Source organism: Rhinichthys klamathensis, unplaced genomic scaffold, assembly GCF_029890125.1.
Source record: "Rhinichthys klamathensis goyatoka isolate OS25496 unplaced genomic scaffold, OSU_Roscu_1.1 h1tg000236l_1, whole genome shotgun sequence".
NCBI lineage: Eukaryota > Metazoa > Chordata > Actinopteri > Cypriniformes > Leuciscidae > Rhinichthys > Rhinichthys klamathensis.
The window spans coordinates 2,500,758-2,519,642 of record NW_026606759.1 but is presented as its reverse complement, the minus strand read 5'-3'; the positions used below and the strand labels follow the sequence as shown (position 1 = coordinate 2,519,642).

The 18,885-nt window shown below is 45.4% G+C and overlaps 30 non-coding genes across 30 annotated transcripts; all 30 read right to left on the bottom strand.

The window, feature by feature from the left end:
* Positions 1-700: 700 nt before the first annotated feature.
* trnag-gcc (transfer RNA glycine (anticodon GCC)) lies at positions 701-771 on the bottom strand. Its single transcript has one exon. It is a non-coding gene; the product is annotated as a tRNA-Gly (tRNA).
* A 598-nt stretch (positions 772-1,369) lies between these two features.
* trnag-gcc (transfer RNA glycine (anticodon GCC)) lies at positions 1,370-1,440 on the bottom strand. Its single transcript has one exon. It is a non-coding gene; the product is annotated as a tRNA-Gly (tRNA).
* A 599-nt stretch (positions 1,441-2,039) lies between these two features.
* trnag-gcc (transfer RNA glycine (anticodon GCC)) lies at positions 2,040-2,110 on the bottom strand. Its single transcript has one exon. It is a non-coding gene; the product is annotated as a tRNA-Gly (tRNA).
* A 598-nt stretch (positions 2,111-2,708) lies between these two features.
* On the bottom strand, positions 2,709-2,779 carry trnag-gcc (transfer RNA glycine (anticodon GCC)). Its single transcript has one exon. It is a non-coding gene; the product is annotated as a tRNA-Gly (tRNA).
* Positions 2,780-3,064: 285 nt separating this feature from the next.
* On the bottom strand, positions 3,065-3,135 carry trnag-gcc (transfer RNA glycine (anticodon GCC)). The gene has a single exon. It is a non-coding gene; the product is annotated as a tRNA-Gly (tRNA).
* Positions 3,136-3,419: 284 nt separating this feature from the next.
* On the bottom strand, positions 3,420-3,490 carry trnag-ccc (transfer RNA glycine (anticodon CCC)). The gene has a single exon. It is a non-coding gene; the product is annotated as a tRNA-Gly (tRNA).
* A 599-nt stretch (positions 3,491-4,089) lies between these two features.
* Positions 4,090-4,160, bottom strand: trnag-gcc (transfer RNA glycine (anticodon GCC)). The gene has a single exon. It is a non-coding gene; the product is annotated as a tRNA-Gly (tRNA).
* A 626-nt stretch (positions 4,161-4,786) lies between these two features.
* Positions 4,787-4,857, bottom strand: trnag-gcc (transfer RNA glycine (anticodon GCC)). Its single transcript has one exon. It is a non-coding gene; the product is annotated as a tRNA-Gly (tRNA).
* Positions 4,858-5,141: 284 nt separating this feature from the next.
* Positions 5,142-5,212, bottom strand: trnag-gcc (transfer RNA glycine (anticodon GCC)). The gene has a single exon. It is a non-coding gene; the product is annotated as a tRNA-Gly (tRNA).
* Positions 5,213-5,496: 284 nt separating this feature from the next.
* Positions 5,497-5,567, bottom strand: trnag-gcc (transfer RNA glycine (anticodon GCC)). Its single transcript has one exon. It is a non-coding gene; the product is annotated as a tRNA-Gly (tRNA).
* Positions 5,568-5,948: 381 nt separating this feature from the next.
* trnag-gcc (transfer RNA glycine (anticodon GCC)) lies at positions 5,949-6,019 on the bottom strand. The gene has a single exon. It is a non-coding gene; the product is annotated as a tRNA-Gly (tRNA).
* Positions 6,020-6,307: 288 nt separating this feature from the next.
* On the bottom strand, positions 6,308-6,378 carry trnag-gcc (transfer RNA glycine (anticodon GCC)). Its single transcript has one exon. It is a non-coding gene; the product is annotated as a tRNA-Gly (tRNA).
* Positions 6,379-6,666: 288 nt separating this feature from the next.
* Positions 6,667-6,737, bottom strand: trnag-gcc (transfer RNA glycine (anticodon GCC)). The gene has a single exon. It is a non-coding gene; the product is annotated as a tRNA-Gly (tRNA).
* Positions 6,738-7,335: 598 nt separating this feature from the next.
* Positions 7,336-7,406, bottom strand: trnag-gcc (transfer RNA glycine (anticodon GCC)). Its single transcript has one exon. It is a non-coding gene; the product is annotated as a tRNA-Gly (tRNA).
* A 285-nt stretch (positions 7,407-7,691) lies between these two features.
* On the bottom strand, positions 7,692-7,762 carry trnag-gcc (transfer RNA glycine (anticodon GCC)). The gene has a single exon. It is a non-coding gene; the product is annotated as a tRNA-Gly (tRNA).
* A 1,676-nt stretch (positions 7,763-9,438) lies between these two features.
* Positions 9,439-9,509, bottom strand: trnag-gcc (transfer RNA glycine (anticodon GCC)). Its single transcript has one exon. It is a non-coding gene; the product is annotated as a tRNA-Gly (tRNA).
* Positions 9,510-9,793: 284 nt separating this feature from the next.
* On the bottom strand, positions 9,794-9,864 carry trnag-gcc (transfer RNA glycine (anticodon GCC)). The gene has a single exon. It is a non-coding gene; the product is annotated as a tRNA-Gly (tRNA).
* Positions 9,865-10,152: 288 nt separating this feature from the next.
* trnag-gcc (transfer RNA glycine (anticodon GCC)) lies at positions 10,153-10,223 on the bottom strand. Its single transcript has one exon. It is a non-coding gene; the product is annotated as a tRNA-Gly (tRNA).
* A 598-nt stretch (positions 10,224-10,821) lies between these two features.
* On the bottom strand, positions 10,822-10,892 carry trnag-gcc (transfer RNA glycine (anticodon GCC)). The gene has a single exon. It is a non-coding gene; the product is annotated as a tRNA-Gly (tRNA).
* Positions 10,893-11,177: 285 nt separating this feature from the next.
* On the bottom strand, positions 11,178-11,248 carry trnag-gcc (transfer RNA glycine (anticodon GCC)). The gene has a single exon. It is a non-coding gene; the product is annotated as a tRNA-Gly (tRNA).
* A 1,333-nt stretch (positions 11,249-12,581) lies between these two features.
* Positions 12,582-12,652, bottom strand: trnag-gcc (transfer RNA glycine (anticodon GCC)). Its single transcript has one exon. It is a non-coding gene; the product is annotated as a tRNA-Gly (tRNA).
* Positions 12,653-12,936: 284 nt separating this feature from the next.
* On the bottom strand, positions 12,937-13,007 carry trnag-gcc (transfer RNA glycine (anticodon GCC)). Its single transcript has one exon. It is a non-coding gene; the product is annotated as a tRNA-Gly (tRNA).
* Positions 13,008-13,388: 381 nt separating this feature from the next.
* trnag-gcc (transfer RNA glycine (anticodon GCC)) lies at positions 13,389-13,459 on the bottom strand. The gene has a single exon. It is a non-coding gene; the product is annotated as a tRNA-Gly (tRNA).
* A 288-nt stretch (positions 13,460-13,747) lies between these two features.
* On the bottom strand, positions 13,748-13,818 carry trnag-gcc (transfer RNA glycine (anticodon GCC)). The gene has a single exon. It is a non-coding gene; the product is annotated as a tRNA-Gly (tRNA).
* A 288-nt stretch (positions 13,819-14,106) lies between these two features.
* On the bottom strand, positions 14,107-14,177 carry trnag-gcc (transfer RNA glycine (anticodon GCC)). Its single transcript has one exon. It is a non-coding gene; the product is annotated as a tRNA-Gly (tRNA).
* A 982-nt stretch (positions 14,178-15,159) lies between these two features.
* On the bottom strand, positions 15,160-15,230 carry trnag-gcc (transfer RNA glycine (anticodon GCC)). The gene has a single exon. It is a non-coding gene; the product is annotated as a tRNA-Gly (tRNA).
* A 994-nt stretch (positions 15,231-16,224) lies between these two features.
* trnag-gcc (transfer RNA glycine (anticodon GCC)) lies at positions 16,225-16,295 on the bottom strand. Its single transcript has one exon. It is a non-coding gene; the product is annotated as a tRNA-Gly (tRNA).
* A 269-nt stretch (positions 16,296-16,564) lies between these two features.
* Positions 16,565-16,635, bottom strand: trnag-ccc (transfer RNA glycine (anticodon CCC)). Its single transcript has one exon. It is a non-coding gene; the product is annotated as a tRNA-Gly (tRNA).
* Positions 16,636-16,878: 243 nt separating this feature from the next.
* Positions 16,879-16,949, bottom strand: trnag-gcc (transfer RNA glycine (anticodon GCC)). The gene has a single exon. It is a non-coding gene; the product is annotated as a tRNA-Gly (tRNA).
* Positions 16,950-18,044: 1,095 nt separating this feature from the next.
* trnag-gcc (transfer RNA glycine (anticodon GCC)) lies at positions 18,045-18,115 on the bottom strand. The gene has a single exon. It is a non-coding gene; the product is annotated as a tRNA-Gly (tRNA).
* Positions 18,116-18,885: the final 770 nt, after the last annotated feature.

Below are 18,885 nucleotides of genomic sequence, written 5' to 3'. Positions count from 1 at the left end.
GTACATTGTAAATCCTTGTGGAGAAAATTAATGATAATTAAACACACTGACAATCTGGTGGAGTAGTATTTTATTATTTTCAAAGTAGCAGCATTTATGACATTCCTTAAACGTGGTATAAACTACAAAACAAATTATACATTTACAGTTGTCAAAAAAATCTTAATTCTCATATATATAATATATTATATAATTTGGGCCTTCCTCTAAACAACTATCTATACAAAAAAAGGATATACACATTTCAGACTGAAGTGATGTAGATTTTAACCTGCCTTTCATGTGAAATTTTGAATAACTAGTGCAGCATTTCAGTACCATGGACAGGGAAAGAAATTCAATACCAAGGACAGCGGTGGGGGAAATACTGCAATCTGATTGGCTGTCAGTGCATTACAACTATCCGCGGCTGGCCCCCGCTTGCGAAGCGAGAATACTACCACTGAACCACCAATGCTCTCCAGCCTCATAACGGCACGTCCTCGTGTGATTGGTACAATCAGGGAAGGAGTTTATGCTTCATGGGTCGCGAAATAGATGAAAGATAAGGAAGACCTATTGATCACATTGACGACAAGATTCATGAGGGCAAATTATTGCCCTTGAGCTGGCAATCGCTGTCAGTAATATGGCTTAGCAGAAGTTACATAACAAAGCTTTTTTGAAGACCATTACCTCAGGCACACCATAAGGAACTTTATGCATTGGCCGGGAATCAGACCCGGGTCTCCCGCGTGGCAGGCGAGAATTCTACCACTGAACCACCAATGCTCTACATCTTCCAAAAGACACGTCACTGTGTGATCGGTACATTCAGGCAGGTTATGCTTCATGGGTCGCGAAATAGATGGAAGATGAGGAAGACTTATTGATCTTGAGTTAAAACATCTTTAACGAGAGGCACATCATTTGAGGCGGCACATTGACGACAAGATTCATGAGGGCAAATCATTGCCCTTGAGCTGGCAATCGCTGTCAGTAATGTGGATTAGCAGAAGTTACATAACAAAGCTTTTTTGAAGACCATGACCTCAGGCAAACCATAAGGAACTTTTTGCATTGACCGGGAATCGGACCCGGGTCTCCAGCTTGGGAAGCGAGAATACTACCACTGAAGCACCAATGCTCTCCAGCCTCATAACGGCACGTCCTCGTGTGATTGGTACAATCAGGGAAGGAGTTTATGCTTCATGGGTCGCGAAATAGATGAAAGATAAGGAAGACTTATTGATCACATTGACGACAAGATTCATGAGGGTAAATTATTGCCCTTGAGCTGGCAATCGCTGTCAGTAATGTGGATTAGCAGAAGTTACATAACAAAGCTTTTTTGAAGACCATGACCTCAGTCACACCATAAGGAACTTCTTGCATTGGCCGGGAATCGGACCCGGGTCTCCCGCGTGGCAGGCGAGAATTCTACCACTGAACCACCGATGCTCTACATCTTCTAAGCGACACGTCACTGTGTGATCAGTACATTCAGGCAGGTTATGCTTCATGGGTCGCAAAAATAGATGGAAAATGAGGAAGATTTATTGATCTTGGGTTAAAACATCTTTAACGAGAGGCACATCATTTGAGGCAGCACATTGACGACAAGATTCATGAGGGCAAATTATTGCCCTTGAGCTGGCAATCGCTGTCAGTAATGTGGATTAGCAGAAGTTACATAACAAAGCTTTTTTGAAGACCATGACCTCAGGCACACCATAAGGAACTTTTTGCATTGGCCGGGAATCGGACCCGTGTCTCCCGCTTGGGAAGCGAGAATACTACCACTGAACCACCAATGCTCTCCAGCCTCATAACGGCACGTCTTCGTGTGATTGGTACAATCAGGGAAGGAGTTTATGCTTCATGGGTCGCGAAATAGATGAAAGATAAGGAAGACTTATTGATCACATTGACGACAAGATTCATGAGGGCAAATTATTGCCCTTGAGCTGGCAATCGCTGTCAGTAATATGGCTTAGCAGAAGTTACATAACAAAGCTTTTTTGAAGACCATTACCTCAGGCACACCATAAGGAACTTTATGCATTGGCCGGGAATCGGACCCGGGTCTCCCGCGTGGCAGGCGAGAATTCTACCACTGAACCACCAATGCTCTACATCTTCCAAAAGACACGTCACTGTGTGATCGGTACATTCAGGCAGGTTATGCTTCATGGGTCGCGAAATAGATGGAAGATGAGGAAGACTTATTGATCTTGAGTTAAAACATCTTTAACGAGAGGCACATCATTTGAGGCGGCACATTGACGACAAGATTCATGAGGGCAAATTATTGCCCTTGAGCTGGCAATCGCTGTCAGTAATGTGGATTAGCAGAAGTTACATAACAAAGCTTTTTTGAAGACCATGACCTCAGGCAAACCATAAGGAACTTTTTGTATTGACCGGGAATCGGACCCGGGTCTCCAGCTTGGGAAGCGAGAATACTACCACTGAAGCACCAATGCTCTCCAGCCTCATAACGGCACGTCCTCGTGTGATTGGTACAATCAGGGAAGGAGTTTATGCTTCATGGGTCGCGAAATCGATGAAAGATAAGGAAGACTTATTGATCACATTGACGACAAGATTCATGAGGGTAAATTATTGCCCTTGAGCTGGCATTCGCTGTCAGTAATGTGGATTAGCAGAAGTTACATAACAAAGCTTTTTTGAAGACCATGACCTCAGTCACACCATAAGGAACTTCTTGCATTGGCCGGGAATCGGACCCGGGTCTCCCGCGTGGCAGGCGAGAATTCTACCACTGAACCACCGATGCTCTACGTCTTCTAAGCGACACGTCACTGTGTGATCAGTACATTCAGGCAGGTTATGCTTCATGGGTCGCAAAAATAGATGGAAAATGAGGAAGATTTATTGATCTTGGGTTAAAACATCTTTAACGAGAGGCACATCATTTGAGGCGACACATTGACGACAAGATTCATGAGGGCAAATTATTGCCCTTGAGCTGGCAATCGCTGTCAGTAATGTGGCTTAGCAGAAGTTACATAACAAAGCTTTTTTGAAGACCATTACCTCAGGCACACCATAAGGAACTTTTTGCATTGGCCGGGAATCGGACCCGGGTCTACCGCGTGGCAGGCGAGGATTCTACCACTGAACCACCAATGCTCTACATTTTCCAAAAGACACGTCACTGTGTGATCAGTACATTCAGGCAGGTTATGCTTCATGGGTCGCGAAATAGATGGAAGGTGAGGAAGACTTATTGATCTTGAGTTAAAACATCTTTAACGAGAGGCACATCATTTGAGGCGGCACATTGACGACAAGATTCATGAGGGCAAATTATTGGCCTTGAGCTGGCAATCGCTGTCAGTAATGTGGATTAGCAGAAGTTACATAACAAAGCTTTTTTGAAGACCATGACCTCAGGCACACCATAAGGAACTTTTTGCATTGGCCGGGAATCGGACCCGGGTCTCCCGCTTGGGAAGCGAGAACACTACCACTGAACCACCAATGCTCTCCAGCCTCACAACGGCACGTCCTCGTGTGATTGGTACAATCAGGGAAGGAGTTTATGCTTCATGGGTCGCGAAATAGATGAAAGATAAGGAAGACTTATTGATCACATTGACGACAAGATTCATGAGGGCAAATTATTGCCCTTGAGCTGGCAATCGCTGTCAGTAATGTGGCTTAGCAGAAGTTACATAACAAAGCTTTTTTGAAGACCATTACCTCAGGCACACCATAAGGAACTTTTTGCATTGGCCGGGAATCGGACCCGGGTCTCCTGCGTGGCAGGCGAGAATTTCTACCACTGAACCATCAATGCTCTACATCTTCCTAAAGACACGTCACTGTGTGATCGGTACATTCAGGCAGGTTATGCTTCATGGGTCGCGAAATAGATGGAAGATGAGGAAGACTTATTGATCTTGAGTTAAAACATCTTTAACGAGAGGCACATCATTTGAGGCGGCACATTGACGACAAGATTCATGAGGGCAAATTATTGCCCTTGAGCTGGCAATCGCTGTCAGTAATTTGGATTAGCAGAAGTTGCACAACAAAGCTTTTTTGAAGACCATGACCTCAGTCACACCATAAGGAACTTCTTGCATTGGCCGGGAATCGGACCCGGGTCTCCCGCGTGGCAGGCGAGAATTCTACCACTGAAACACCAATGCTCTACATCTTCCAAACGACACGTCACTGTGTGATCGGTACATTCAGGCAGGTTATGCTTCATGGGTCGCGAAATAGATGGAAGATTGATCTTGGGTTAAAACATCTTTAACGAGAGGCACATCATTTGAGGCGGCACATTGACGACAAGATTCATGAGGGCAAATTATTGCCCTTGAGCTGGCAATCGCTGTCAGTAATTTGGATTAGCAGAAGTTGCATAACAAAGCTTTTTTGAAGACCATGACCTCAGTCACACCATAAGGAACTTCTTGCATGTGCCGGGAATCGGACCCAGGTCTCCCGCGTGGCAGGCGAGAATTCTACCACTGAACCACCAATGCTCTACATATTCTAAACGACTTGTCACTGTGTGATCGGTACATTCAGGCAGGTTATGCTTCATTGGTCGCGAAATAGATGGAAAATGAGGAAGATTTATTGATCTTGGGTTAAAACATCTTTAACGAGAGGCACATCATTTGAGGCGGCACATTGACGACAAGATTCATGAGGGCAAATTATTGCCCTTGAGCTGGCAATCGCTGTCAGTAATGTGGCTAAGCAGAAGTTACATAACAAAGCTTTTTTGAAGACCATGACCTCAGGCACACCATAAGGAACATTTTGCATTGGCCGGGAATCGGACCCGGGTCTCCCCCGTGGCAGGCAAGAATTCTACCACTGAACCACCAATGCTCTACATCTTCCAAAAGACACTTCACTGTGTGATCGGTACATTCAGGCAGGTTATGCTTCATGGGTCCCGAAATAGATGGAAGATGAGGAAGACTTATTGATCTTCGGTTAAAACATCTTTAACGAGAGGCACATCATTTGAGGCGGCACATTGACGACAAGATTCATGAGGGTAAATTATTGCCCTTGAGCTGGCAATCGCTGTCAGTAATGTGGCTAAGCAGAAGTTACATAACAAAGCTTTTTTGAAGACCATGACCTCAGGCACACCATAAGGAACATTTTGCATTGGCCGGGAATCGGACCCGGGTCTCCCCCGTGGCAGGCAAGAATTCTACCACTGAACCACCAATGCTCTACATCTTCCAAAAGACACTTCACTGTGTGATCGGTACATTCAGGCAGGTTATGCTTCATGGGTCCCGAAATAGATGGAAGATGAGGAAGACTTATTGATCTTCGGTTAAAACATCTTTAACGAGAGGCACATCATTTGAGGCGGCACATTGACGACAAGATTCATGAGGGTAAATTATTGCCCTTGAGCTGGCAATCGCTGTCAGTAATGTGGATTAGTAGAAGTTACATAACAAAGCTTTTTTGAAGACCATGACCTCAGGCACACCATAAGGAACTTTTTGCATTGGCCGGGAATCGGACCCGGGTCTCCCGCGTGGCAGGCGAGAATTCTACCACTGAACCACCAATGCTCTACATCTTCCAAAAGACACTTCACTGTGTGATCGGTACATTCAGGCAGGTTATGCTTCATGGGTCGCGAAATAGATGGAAGATGAGGAAGATTTATTGATCTTGGGTTAAAACATCTTTAATGAGAGGCACATCATTTGAGGCGGCACATTGACGACAAGATTCATGAGGGCAAATTATTGCCCTTGAGCTGGCAATCGCTGTCAGTAATGTCATTACTGTCAGGCACATCATTTGAGGCGGCACATTGACGACAAGATTCATGAGGGCAAATTATTGCCCTTGAGCTGGCAATCGCTGTCAGTAATGTGGATTAGCAGAAGTTACATAACAAAGCTTTTTTGAAGACCATGACTTCAGGCACACCAAAATTAACTACTTGCATTGGCCGGGAATCAGACCCGGGTCTCCCACGTGGCAGGCAAGAATTCTACCACTGAACCACCAATGCTCTACAGTCACATGACGACACGTCCTTGTGTGATTGGTACATTCAGGGAAGGAGTTTATGCTTCATGGGTCGCGAAATAGATGGAAGATGATGAAGACTTATTGATCTTGGGTTAAAACATCTTTAACGAGAGGCACATCATTTGAGGCGGCACATTGACGACAAGATTCATGAGGGCAAATTATTGCCCTTGAGCTGGCAATTGCTGTCATTAATGTGGATTAGCAGAAGTTACATAACAAAGCTTTTTTGAAGACCATGACCTCAGGCACACCATAAGGAACTTCTTGCCTTGGCCGGGAATCGGACCCAGGTCTCCCACGTGGCAGGCGAGAATTCTACCACTGAACCACCAATGCTCTACAGTCACATGACGAAACTTCCTTGTGTGATTGGTACATTCAGGGAAGGAGGTTATGCTTCATGGGTCGCGAAATAGATGGAAGATGAGGAAGACTTATTGATCTTGGGTTAAAACATCTTTAACGAGAGGCACATCATTTGAGGCGGCACATTAACGACAAGATTCATGAGGGCAAATTATTGCCCTTGAGGTGGCAATCGCTGTCAGTAATGTGGATTAGCAGAAGTTACATAACAAAGCTTTTTTGAAGACCATTACCTCAGGCACACCATAAGGAACTTTATGCATTGGCCGGGAATCGGACCCTGGTCTCCCGCGTGGCAGGCGAGAATTCTACCACTGAACCACCAATGCTCTACATCTTCCAAAAGACACGTCACTGTGTGATCGGTACATTCAGGCAGGTTATGCTTCATGGGTCGCGAAATAGATGGAAGATGAGGAAGACTTATTGATCTTGAGTTAAAACATCTTTAACGAGAGGCACATCATTTGAGGCGGCACATTGACGACAAGATTCATGAGGGCAAATTATTGTCCTTGAGCTGGCAATCGCTGTCAGTAATGTGGATTAGCAGAAGTTACATAACAAAGCTTTTTTGAAGACCATGACCTCAGGCAAACCATAAGGAACTTTTTGCATTGACCGGGAATCGGACCCGGGTCTCCAGCTTGGGAAGCGAGAATACTACCACTGAAGCACCAATGCTCTCCAGCCTCATAACGGCACGTCCTCGTGTGATTGGTACAATCAGGGAAGGAGTTTATGCTTCATGGGTCGCGAAATAGATGAAAGATAAGGAAGACTTATTGATCACATTGACGACAAGATTCATGAGGGTAAATTATTGCCCTTGAGCTGGCAATCGCTGTCAGTAATGTGGATTAGCAGAAGTTACATAACAAAGCTTTTTTGAAGACCATGACCTCAGTCACACCATAAGGAACTTCTTGCATTGGCCGGGAATCGGACCCGGGTCTCCCGCGTGGCAGGCGAGAATTCTACCACTGAACCACCGATGCTCTACGTCTTCTAAGCGACACGTCACTGTGTGATCAGTACATTCAGGCAGGTTATGCTTCATGGGTCGCAAAAATAGATGGAAAATGAGGAAGATTTATTGATCTTGGGTTAAAACATCTTTAACGAGAGGCACATCATTTGAGGCGACACATTGACGACAAGATTCATGAGGGCAAATTATTGCCCTTGAGCTGGCAATCGCTGTCAGTAATGTGGCTTAGCAGAAGTTACATAACAAAGCTTTTTTGAAGACCATTACCTCAGGCACACCATAAGGAACTTTTTGCATTGGCCGGGAATCGGACCCGGGTCTACCGCGTGGCAGGCGAGAATTCTACCACTGAACCACCAATGCTCTACATCTTCCAAAAGACACGTCACTGTGTGATCAGTACATTCAGGCAGGTTATGCTTCATGGGTCGCGAAATAGATGGAAGGTGAGGAAGACTTATTGATCTTGAGTTAAAACATCTTTAACGAGAGGCACATCATTTGAGGCGGCACATTGACGACAAGATTCATGAGGGCAAATTATTGGCCTTGAGCTGGCAATCGCTGTCAGTAATGTGGATTAGCAGAAGTTACATAACAAAGCTTTTTTGAAGACCATGACCTCAGGCACACCATAAGGAACTTTTTGCATTGGCCGGGAATCGGACCCGGGTCTCCCGCTTGGGAGGCGAGAACACGACCACTGAACCACCAATGCTCTCCATCCTCACAACGGCACGTCCTCGTGTGATTGGTACAATCAGGGAAGGAGTTTATGCTTCATGGGTCGCGAAATAGATGAAAGATAAGGAAGACTTATTGATCACATTGACGACAAGATTCATTGGCAAATGAATCGGCAAATTATTCACGGCAAATTATTGCCCTTGAGCTGGCAATCGCTGTCAGTAATGTGGCTTAGCAGAAGTTACATAACAAAGCTTTTTTGAAGACCATTACCTCAGGCACACCATAAGGAACTTTTTGCATTGGCCGGGAATCGGACCCGGGTCTCCTGCGTGGCAGGCGAGAATTTCTACCACTGAACCATCAATGCTCTACATCTTCCTAAAGACACGTCACTGTGTGATCGGTACATTCAGGCAGGTTATGCTTCATGGGTCGCGAAATAGATGGAAGATGAGGAAGACTTATTGATCTTGAGTTAAAACATCTTTAACGAGAGGCACATCATTTGAGGCGGCACATTGACGACAAGATTCATGAGGGCAAATTATTGCCCTTGAGCTGGCAATCGCTGTCAGTAATTTGGATTAGCAGAAGTTGCATAACAAAGCTTTTTTGAAGACCATGACCTCAGTCACACCATAAGGAACTTCTTGCATTGGCCGGGAATCGGACCCGGGTCTCCCGCGTGGCAGGGCGAGAATTCTACCACTGAAACACCAATGCTCTACATCTTCCAAACGACACGTCACTGTGTGATCGGTACATTCAGGCAGGTTATGCTTCATGGGTCGCGAAATAGATGGAAGATTGATCTTGGGTTAAAACATCTTTAACGAGAGGCACATCATTTGAGGCGGCACATTGACGACAAGATTCATGAGGGCAAATTATTGCCCTTGAGCTGGCAATCGCTGTCAGTAATTTGGATTAGCAGAAGTTGCATAACAAAGCTTTTTTGAAGACCATGACCTCAGTCACACCATAAGGAACTTCTTGCATGTGCCGGGAATCGGACCCAGGTCTCCCGCGTGGCAGGCGAGAATTCTACCACTGAACCACCAATGCTCTACATATTCTAAACGACTTGTCACTGTGTGATCGGTACATTCAGGCAGGTTATGCTTCATTGGTCGCGAAATAGATGGAAAATGAGGAAGATTTATTGATCTTGGGTTAAAACATCTTTAACGAGAGGCACATCATTTGAGGCGGCACATTGACGACAAGATTCATGAGGGCAAATTATTGCCCTTGAGCTGGCAATCGCTGTCAGTAATGTGGCTAAGCAGAAGTTACATAACAAAGCTTTTTTGAAGACCATGACCTCAGGCACACCATAAGGAACATTTTGCATTGGCCGGGAATCGGACCCGGGTCTCCCCCGTGGCAGGCAAGAATTCTACCACTGAACCACCAATGCTCTACATCTTCCAAAAGACACTTCACTGTGTGATCGGTACATTCAGGCAGGTTATGCTTCATGGGTCCCGAAATAGATGGAAGATGAGGAAGACTTATTGATCTTCGGTTAAAACATCTTTAACGAGAGGCACATCATTTGAGGCGGCACATTGACGACAAGATTCATGAGGGTAAATTATTGCCCTTGAGCTGGCAATCGCTGTCAGTAATGTGGATTAGCAGAAGTTACATAACAAAGCTTTTTTGAAGACCATGACCTCAGGCACACCATAAGGAACTTTTTGCATTGGCCGGGAATCGGACCCAGGTCTCCCACGTGGCAGGCGAGAATTCTACCACTGAACCACCAATGCTCTACAGTCACATGACGACACTTCCTTGTGTGATTGGTACATTCAGGGAAGGAGGTTATGCTTCATGGGTCGCGAAATAGATGGAAGATGAGGAAGACTTATTGATCTTGGGTTAAAACATCTTTAACGAGAGGCACATCATTTGAGGCGGCACATTAACGACAAGATTCATGAGGGCAAATTATTGCCCTTGAGGTGGCAATCGCTGTCAGTAATGTGGATTAGCAGAAGTTACATAACAAAGCTTTTTTGAAGACCATTACCTCAGGCACACCATAAGGAACTTTATGCATTGGCCTGGAATCGGACCCTGGTCTCCCGCGTGGCAGGCGAGAATTCTACCACTGAACCACCAATGCTCTACATCTTCCAAAAGACACGTCACTGTGTGATCGGTACATTCAGGCAGGTTATGCTTCATGGGTCGCGAAATAGATGGAAGATGAGGAAGACTTATTGATCTTGAGTTAAAACATCTTTAACGAGAGGCACATCATTTGAGGCGGCACATTGACGACAAGATTCATGAGGGCAAATTATTGTCCTTGAGCTGGCAATCGCTGTCAGTAATGTGGATTAGCAGAAGTTACATAACAAAGCTTTTTTGAAGACCATGACCTCAGGCAAACCATAAGGAACTTTTTGCATTGACCGGGAATCGGACCCGGGTCTCCAGCTTGGGAAGCGAGAATACTACCACTGAAGCACCAATGCTCTCCAGCCTCATAACGGCACGTCCTCGTGTGATTGGTACAATCAGGGAAGGAGTTTATGCTTCATGGGTCGCGAAATAGATGAAAGATAAGGAAGACTTATTGATCACATTGACGACAAGATTCATGAGGGTAAATTATTGCCCTTGAGCTGGCAATCGCTGTCAGTAATGTGGATTAGCAGAAGTTACATAACAAAGCTTTTTTGAAGACCATGACCTCAGTCACACCATAAGGAACTTCTTGCATTGGCCGGCAATCGGACCCGGGTCTCCCGCGTGGCAGGCGAGAATTCTACCACTGAACCACCGATGCTCTACGTCTTCTAAGCGACACGTCACTGTGTGATCAGTACATTCAGGCAGGTTATGCTTCATGGGTCGCAAAAATAGATGGAAAATGAGGAAGATTTATTGATCTTGGGTTAAAACATCTTTAACGAGAGGCACATCATTTGAGGCGACACATTGACGACAAGATTCATGAGGGCAAATTATTGCCCTTGAGCTGGCAATCGCTGTCAGTAATGTGGCTTAGCAGAAGTTACATAACAAAGCTTTTTTGAAGACCATTACCTCAGGCACACCATAAGGAACTTTTTGCATTGGCCGGGAATCGGACCCGGGTCTACCGCGTGGCAGGCGAGAATTCTACCACTGAACCACCAATGCTCTACATCTTCCAAAAGACACGTCACTGTGTGATCAGTACATTCAGGCAGGTTATGCTTCATGGGTCGCGAAATAGATGGAAGGTGAGGAAGACTTATTGATCTTGAGTTAAAACATCTTTAACGAGAGGCACATCATTTGAGGCGGCACATTGACGACAAGATTCATGAGGGCAAATTATTGGCCTTGAGCTGGCAATCGCTGTCAGTAATGTGGATTAGCAGAAGTTACATAACAAAGCTTTTTTGAAGACCATGACCTCAGGCACACCATAAGGAACTTTTTGCATTGGCCGGGAATCGGACCCGGGTCTCCCGCTTGGGAGGCGAGAACACGACCACTGAACCACCAATGCTCTCCAGCCTCACAACGGCACGTCCTCGTGTGATTGGTACAATCAGGGAAGGAGTTTATGCTTCATGGGTCGCGAAATAGATGAAAGATAAGGAAGACTTATTGATCACATTGACGACAAGATTCATTGGCAAATGAATCGGCAAATTATTCACGGCAAATTATTGCCCTTGAGCTGGCAATCGCTGTCAGTAATGTGGCTTAGCAGAAGTTACATAACAAAGCTTTTTTGAAGACCATTACCTCAGGCACACCATAAGGAACTTTTTGCATTGGCCGGGAATCGGACCCGGGTCTCCTGCGTGGCAGGCGAGAATTTCTACCACTGAACCATCAATGCTCTACATCTTCCTAAAGACACGTCACTGTGTGATCGGTACATTCAGGCAGGTTATGCTTCATGGGTCGCGAAATAGATGGAAGATGAGGAAGACTTATTGATCTTGAGTTAAAACATCTTTAACGAGAGGCACATCATTTGAGGCGGCACATTGACGACAAGATTCATGAGGGCAAATTATTGCCCTTGAGCTGGCAATCGCTGTCAGTAATTTGGATTAGCAGAAGTTGCATAACAAAGCTTTTTTGAAGACCATGACCTCAGTCACACCATAAGGAACTTCTTGCATGTGCCGGGAATCGGACCCAGGTCTCCCGCGTGGCAGGCGAGAATTCTACCACTGAACCACCAATGCTCTACATATTTTAAACGACTTGTCACTGTGTGATCGGTACATTCAGGCAGGTTATGCTTCATTGGTCGCGAAATAGATGGAAAATGAGGAAGATTTATTGATATTGGGTTAAAACATCTTTAAGGAGAGGCACATCATTTGAGGCGGCACATTGACGACAAGATTCATAAGGGCAAATTATTGCCCTTGAGCTGGCAATCGCTGTCAGTAATGTGGCTAAGCAGAAGTTACATAACAAAGCTTTTTTGAAGACCATGACCTCAGGCACACCATAAGGAACATTTTGCATTGGCCGGGAATCGGACCCGGGTCTCCCCCGTGGCAGGCAAGAATTCTACCACTGAACCACCAATGCTCTACATCTTCCAAAAGACACTTCACTGTGTGATCGGTACATTCAGGCAGGTTATGCTTCATGGGTCCCGAAATAGATGGAAGATGAGGAAGACTTATTGATCTTGGGTTAAAAAATCTTTAACGAGAGGCACATCATTTGAGGCGGCACATTGACGACAAGATTCATGAGGGTAAATTATTGCCCTTGAGCTGGCAATCGCTGTCAGTAATGTGGATTAGCAGAAGTTACATAACAAAGCTTTTTTGAAGACCATGACCTCAGGCACACCATAAGGAACTTTTTGCATTGGCCGGGAATCGGACCCGGGTCTCCCGCGTGGCAGGCGAGAATTCTACCACTGAACCACCAATGCTCTACATCTTCCAAAAGACACTTCACTGTGTGATCGGTACATTCAGGCAGGTTATGCTTCATGGGTCGCGAAATAGATGGAAGATGAGGAAGATTTATTGATCTTGGGTTAAAACATCTTTAATGAGAGGCACATCATTTGAGGCGGCACATTGACGACAAGATTCATGAGGGCAAATTATTGCCCTTGAGCTGGCAATCGCTGTCAGTAATGTCATTACTGTCAGGCACATCATTTGAGGCGGCACATTGACGACAAGATTCATGAGGGCAAATTATTGCCCTTGAGCTGGCAATCGCTGTCAGTAATGTGGATTAGCAGAAGTTACATAACAAAGCTTTTTTGAAGACCATGACCTCAGGCACACCAAAATTAACTACTTGCATTGGCCGGGAATCAGACCCGGGTCTCCCGCGTGGCAGGCAAGAATTCTACCACTGAACCACCAATGCTCTACAGTCACATGACGACACGTCCTTGTGTGATTGGTACATTCAGGGAAGGAGTTTATGCTTCATGGGTCGCGAAATAGATGGAAGATGATGAAGACTTATTGATCTTGGGTTAAAACATCTTTAACGAGAGGCACATCATTTGAGGCGGCACATTGACGACAAGATTCATGAGGGCAAATTATTGCCCTTGAGCTGGCAATTGCTGTCAGTAATGTGGATTAGCAGAAGTTACATAACAAAGCTTTTTTGAAGACCATTACCTCAGGCACACCATAAGGAACTTCTTGCCTTGGCCGGGAATCGGACCCAGGTCTCCCACGTGGCAGGCGAGAATTCTACCACTGAACCACCAATGCTCTACAGTCACATGACGACACTTCCTTGTGTGATTGGTACATTCAGGGAAGGAGGTTATGCTTCATGGGTCGCGAAATAGATGGAAGATGAGGAAGACTTATTGATCTTGGGTTAAAACATCTTTAACGAGAGGCACATCATTTGAGGCGGCACATTAACGACAAGATGCATGAGGGCAAATTATTGCCCTTGAGGTGGCAATCGGTGTCAGTAATGTGGATTAGCAGAAGTTACATAACAAAGCTTTTTTGATGACCATGACCTCAGGCACACCATAAGGAACTTCTTGCATTGGCCGGGAATCGGACCCGAGTCTCCCGAGTGGCAGGCGAGAATTCTACCACTGAACCACCAATGCGCTACATCTTCCAAAAGACACGTCACTGTGTGATCGGTAGATTCAGGGAGGTTATGCTTCATGGGTCGTGAAATAGATGGAAGATGAGGAAGATTTATTGATCTTGGGTTAAAACATCTTTAACGAGAGGCACATCATTTGAGGCGGCACATTAACGACAAGATTCATGAGGGCAAATTATTGCCCTTGAGGTGGCAATCGGTGTCAGTAATGTGGATTAGCAGAAGTTACATTTGATGACCATGACCTCAGGCACACCATAACGAACTTCTTGCATTGGCCGGGAATCGGACCCGGGTCTCCCGAGTGGCAGGCGAGAATTCTACCACTGAACCACAAATGCTCTACATCTTCCAAACGACACGTCACTGTGTGATCGGTACATTCAGGCAGGTTATGCTTCATGGGTCGTGAAATAGATGGAAGATGAGGAAGACATTGATCTTGGGTTAAAACATCTTTAACGAGAGGCACGTCATTTGAGGCGGCACATTGACGACAAGATTCATGAGGGCAAATTATTACCCTTGAGCTGGCAATCGCCGTCAGTAATGTGGATTAGCAGAAGTTACATAACAAAGCTTTTTTGAAAACCATGACCTCTGGCACATCATTAGTAACTTTCTGCATAGGCCGGGAATCTGACCCAGGTCTCCCGCTTGGGAAGCGAGAATTCTACCACTGAACCATCAATGCTCTACAGCCTCATAGCGACACGTCCTCGTGTGATTGTTACATTCAGGGAAGGAGGTTGCTTCATGGGTCGTGAAATAGATGAAAGATAAGGAAGACTTATTGATCTTGGGTTAAAACATCTCTAACGAGAGGCACATCATTTGAGGCGGAACATTGACGACAAGATTCATGAGGGCAAATTATTGCCCTTGAGCTGGCAATCGCTGTCAGTAATGTGGATTAGCAGAAGTTACATAACAAAGCTTTTTTGAAGACCATGACCTCAGGCACACCATAAAGAACTTCTTGCATTGGCCGGGAATCGGACCCGGGTCTCCCGCGTGGCAGGCGAGAATTCTACCACTGAACCACCAATGCTCTACATCTTCCAAAAGACACGTCACTGTGTGATCGGTAGATTCAGGGAGGTTATGCTTCATGGGTCGTGAAATAGATGGAAGATGAGGAAGATTTATTGATCTTGGGTTAAAACATCTTTAACGAGAGGCACATCATTTGAGGCGGCACATTAACGACAAGATTCATGAGGGCAAATTATTGCCCTTGAGGTGGCAATCGGTGTCAGTAATGTGGATTAGCAGAAGTTACATAACAAAGCTTTTTTGATGACCATGACCTCAGGCACACCATAAGGAACTTCTTGCATTGGCCGGGAATCGGACCCGGGTCTCCCAAGTGGCAGGCGAGAATTCTACCACTGAACCACAAATGCTCTACATCTTCCAAACGACACGTCACTGTGTGATCGGTACATTCAGGCAGGTTATGCTTCATGGGTCGTGAAATAGATGGAAGATGAGGAGGACATTGATCTTGGGTTAAAACATCTTTAACGAGAGGCACGTCATTTGAGGCCGCACATTGACGACAAGATTCATGAGGGCAAATTATTGCCCTTGAGCTGGCAATCGCTGTCAGTAATGTGGATTAGCAGAAGTTACATGACAAAGCTTTTTTGAAAACCATGACCTCTGGCACATCATTATTAACTTTCTGCATAGGCCGGGAATCTGACCCAGGTTTCCCGCTTGGGAAGCGAGAATTCTACCACTAAACCATCAATGCTCTACAGCCTCATAACGACACGTCCTCGTGTGATTGGTACATTCAGGGAAGGAGGTTGCTTCATGGGTCGTGAAATAGATGAAAGATAAGGAAGACTTATTGATCTTGGGTTAAAACATCTCTAACGAGAGGCACATCATTTGAGGCGGAACATTGACGACAAGATTCATGAGGGCAAATTATTGCCCTTGAGCTGGCAATCGCTGTCAGTAATGTGGATTAGCAGAAGTTACATAACAAAGCTTTTTTGAAGACCATGACCTCAGGCACACCATAAGGAACTTTTTGCATTGGCCAGGAATCGGACCCGGGTCTCCCGCGTGGCAGGCGAGAATTCTACCACTGAACCACCAATGCTCTACATCTTCAAAAAAACACGTCACTGTGTGATCTGTAGATTCAGGGAGGTTATGCTTCATGGGTAGCGAAATAGATGAAAGATGAGGAAGACTTATTGATCTTGAGTTAAAACATCTTTAACGACAGGCACATCATTTGATGCGGCACATTGAGGGGAAATTATTGCCCTTGAGCTGGCAATCGCTGTCAGTAATGTGGATTAGCAGAAGATACATAACAAAGCTTTTTTGAAGACCATGACCTCTGGCACATCATAATTAACTTCCTGCATTGGCCGGGAATCGGACCCGGGTCTCCGGCTTGGGAAGCGAGAATTCTACCACTGAACCACCAATGCTCTCCAGCCTCATAACGGCACGTCCTCGTGTGATTGGTACAATCAGGGAAGGAGTTTATGCTTCATGGGTCGCGAAATAGATGAAAGATAAGGAAGACTTATTGATCACATTGACGACAAGATTCATGAGGGTAAATTATTGCCCTTGAGCTGGCAATCGCTGTCAGTAATGTGGATTAGCAGAAGTTACATAACAAAGCTTTTTTGAAGACCATGACCTCAGGCACACCATAAGGAACTTTTTGCATTGGCCGGGAATCGGACTCGGGTCTCCCGCGTGGCAGGCGAGAATTCTACCACTGAACCACCAATGCTCTACATCTTCCAAAAGACACTTCACTGTGTGATCGGTCCATTCAGGCAGGTTATGCTTCATGGGTCGCGAAATAGATGGAAGATGAGGAAGATTTATTGATCTTGGGTTAAAACATCTTTAATGAGAGGCACATCATTTGAGGCGGCACATTGACGACAAGATTCATGAGGGCAAATTATTGCCCTTGAGCTGGCAATCGCTGTCAGTAATGTGGCTTAGCAGAAGTTACATAACAAAGCTTTTTTGAAGACCATTACCTCAGGCTCACCATAAGGAACATTTTACATTGGCCGGGAATCGAACCCGGGTCTCCTGAGTGGCAGGCGAGAATTCTACCACTGAACCATCAATGCTCGACATCTTCCAAAAGACACGTCACTGTGTGATCGGTACATTCAGGCAGGTTATGCTTCATGGGTTGAAAAATAGATGGAAAATGAGGAAGATTTATTGATCTTGGGTTAAAACATCTTTAACGAGAGGCACATCATTTGAGGCGGCACATTGACGACAAGATTCATGAGGGCAAATTATTGCCCTTGAGCTGGCAATCGCTGTCAGTAATGTCATTACTGTCAGGCACATCATTTGAGGCGGCACATTTACGACAAGATTCATGAGGGCAAATTATTGCCCTTGAGCTGGCAATCGCTGTCAGTAATGTGGATTAGCAGAAGTTACATAACAAAGCTTTTTTGAAGACCATGACCTCAGGCACACCAAAATTAACTACTTGCAATGGCCGGGAATCAGACCCGTGTCTCCCGCGTGGCAGGCAAGAATTCTACCAATGAACCACCAATGCTCTACAGTCACATGACGACACGTCCTTGTGTGATTGGTACATTCAGGGAAGGAGTTTATGCTTCATGGGTCGCGAAATAGATGGAAGATGATGAAGACTTATTCATCTTGGGTTAAAACATCTTTAACGAGAGGCACATCATTTGAGGCGGCACATTGACGACAAGATTCATGAGGGCAAATTATTGCCCTTGAGCTGGCAATCGCTGTCAGTAATGTGGATTAGCAGAAGTTACATAACAAAGCTTTTTTGAAGACCATGACCTCAGGCACACCATAAGGAACTTCTTGCCTTGGCCGGGAATCGGACCCAGGTCTCCCACGTGGCAGGCGAGAATTCTACCACTGAACCACCAATGCTCTACAGTCACATGACGACACGTCCTTGTGTGATTGGTACATTCAGGGAAGGAGGTTATGCTTCATGGGTCGCGAAATAGATGGAAGATGAGGAAGACTTATTGATCTTGGGTTAAAACATCTTTAACGAGAGGCACATAATTTGAGGCGGCACATTAACGACAAGATTCATGAGGGCAAATTATTGCCCTTGAGGTGGCAATCGGTGTCAGTAATGTGGATTAGCAGAAGTTACATAACAAAGCTTTTTTGAAGACCATGACCTCAGGCACACCATAAGGAACTTCTTGCCTTGGCCGGGAATCGGACCCAGGTCTCCCACGTGGCAGGCGAGATTTCTACCACTGAACCACCAATGCTCTACAGTCACATGACGACACTTCCTTGTGTGATTGGTACATTCAGGGAAGGAGGTTATGCTTCATGGGTCGCGAAATAGATGGAAGATGAGGAAGACTTATTGATCTTGGGTTAAAACATCTTTAACGAGAGGCACATCATTTGAGGCGGCACATTAACGACAAGATTCATGAGGGCAAATTATTGCCCTTGAGGTGGCAATCGGTGTCAGTAATGTGGATTAGCAGAAGTTACATAACAAAGCTTTTTTGATGACCATGACCTCAGGCACACCATAAGGAACTTCTTGCATTGGCCGGGAATCGGACCCGGGTGGCATGCGAGAATTCTACCACTGAACCACAAATGCTCTACATCTTCCAAACGACACGTCACTGTGTGATCGGTACATTCAGGCAGGTTATGCTTCA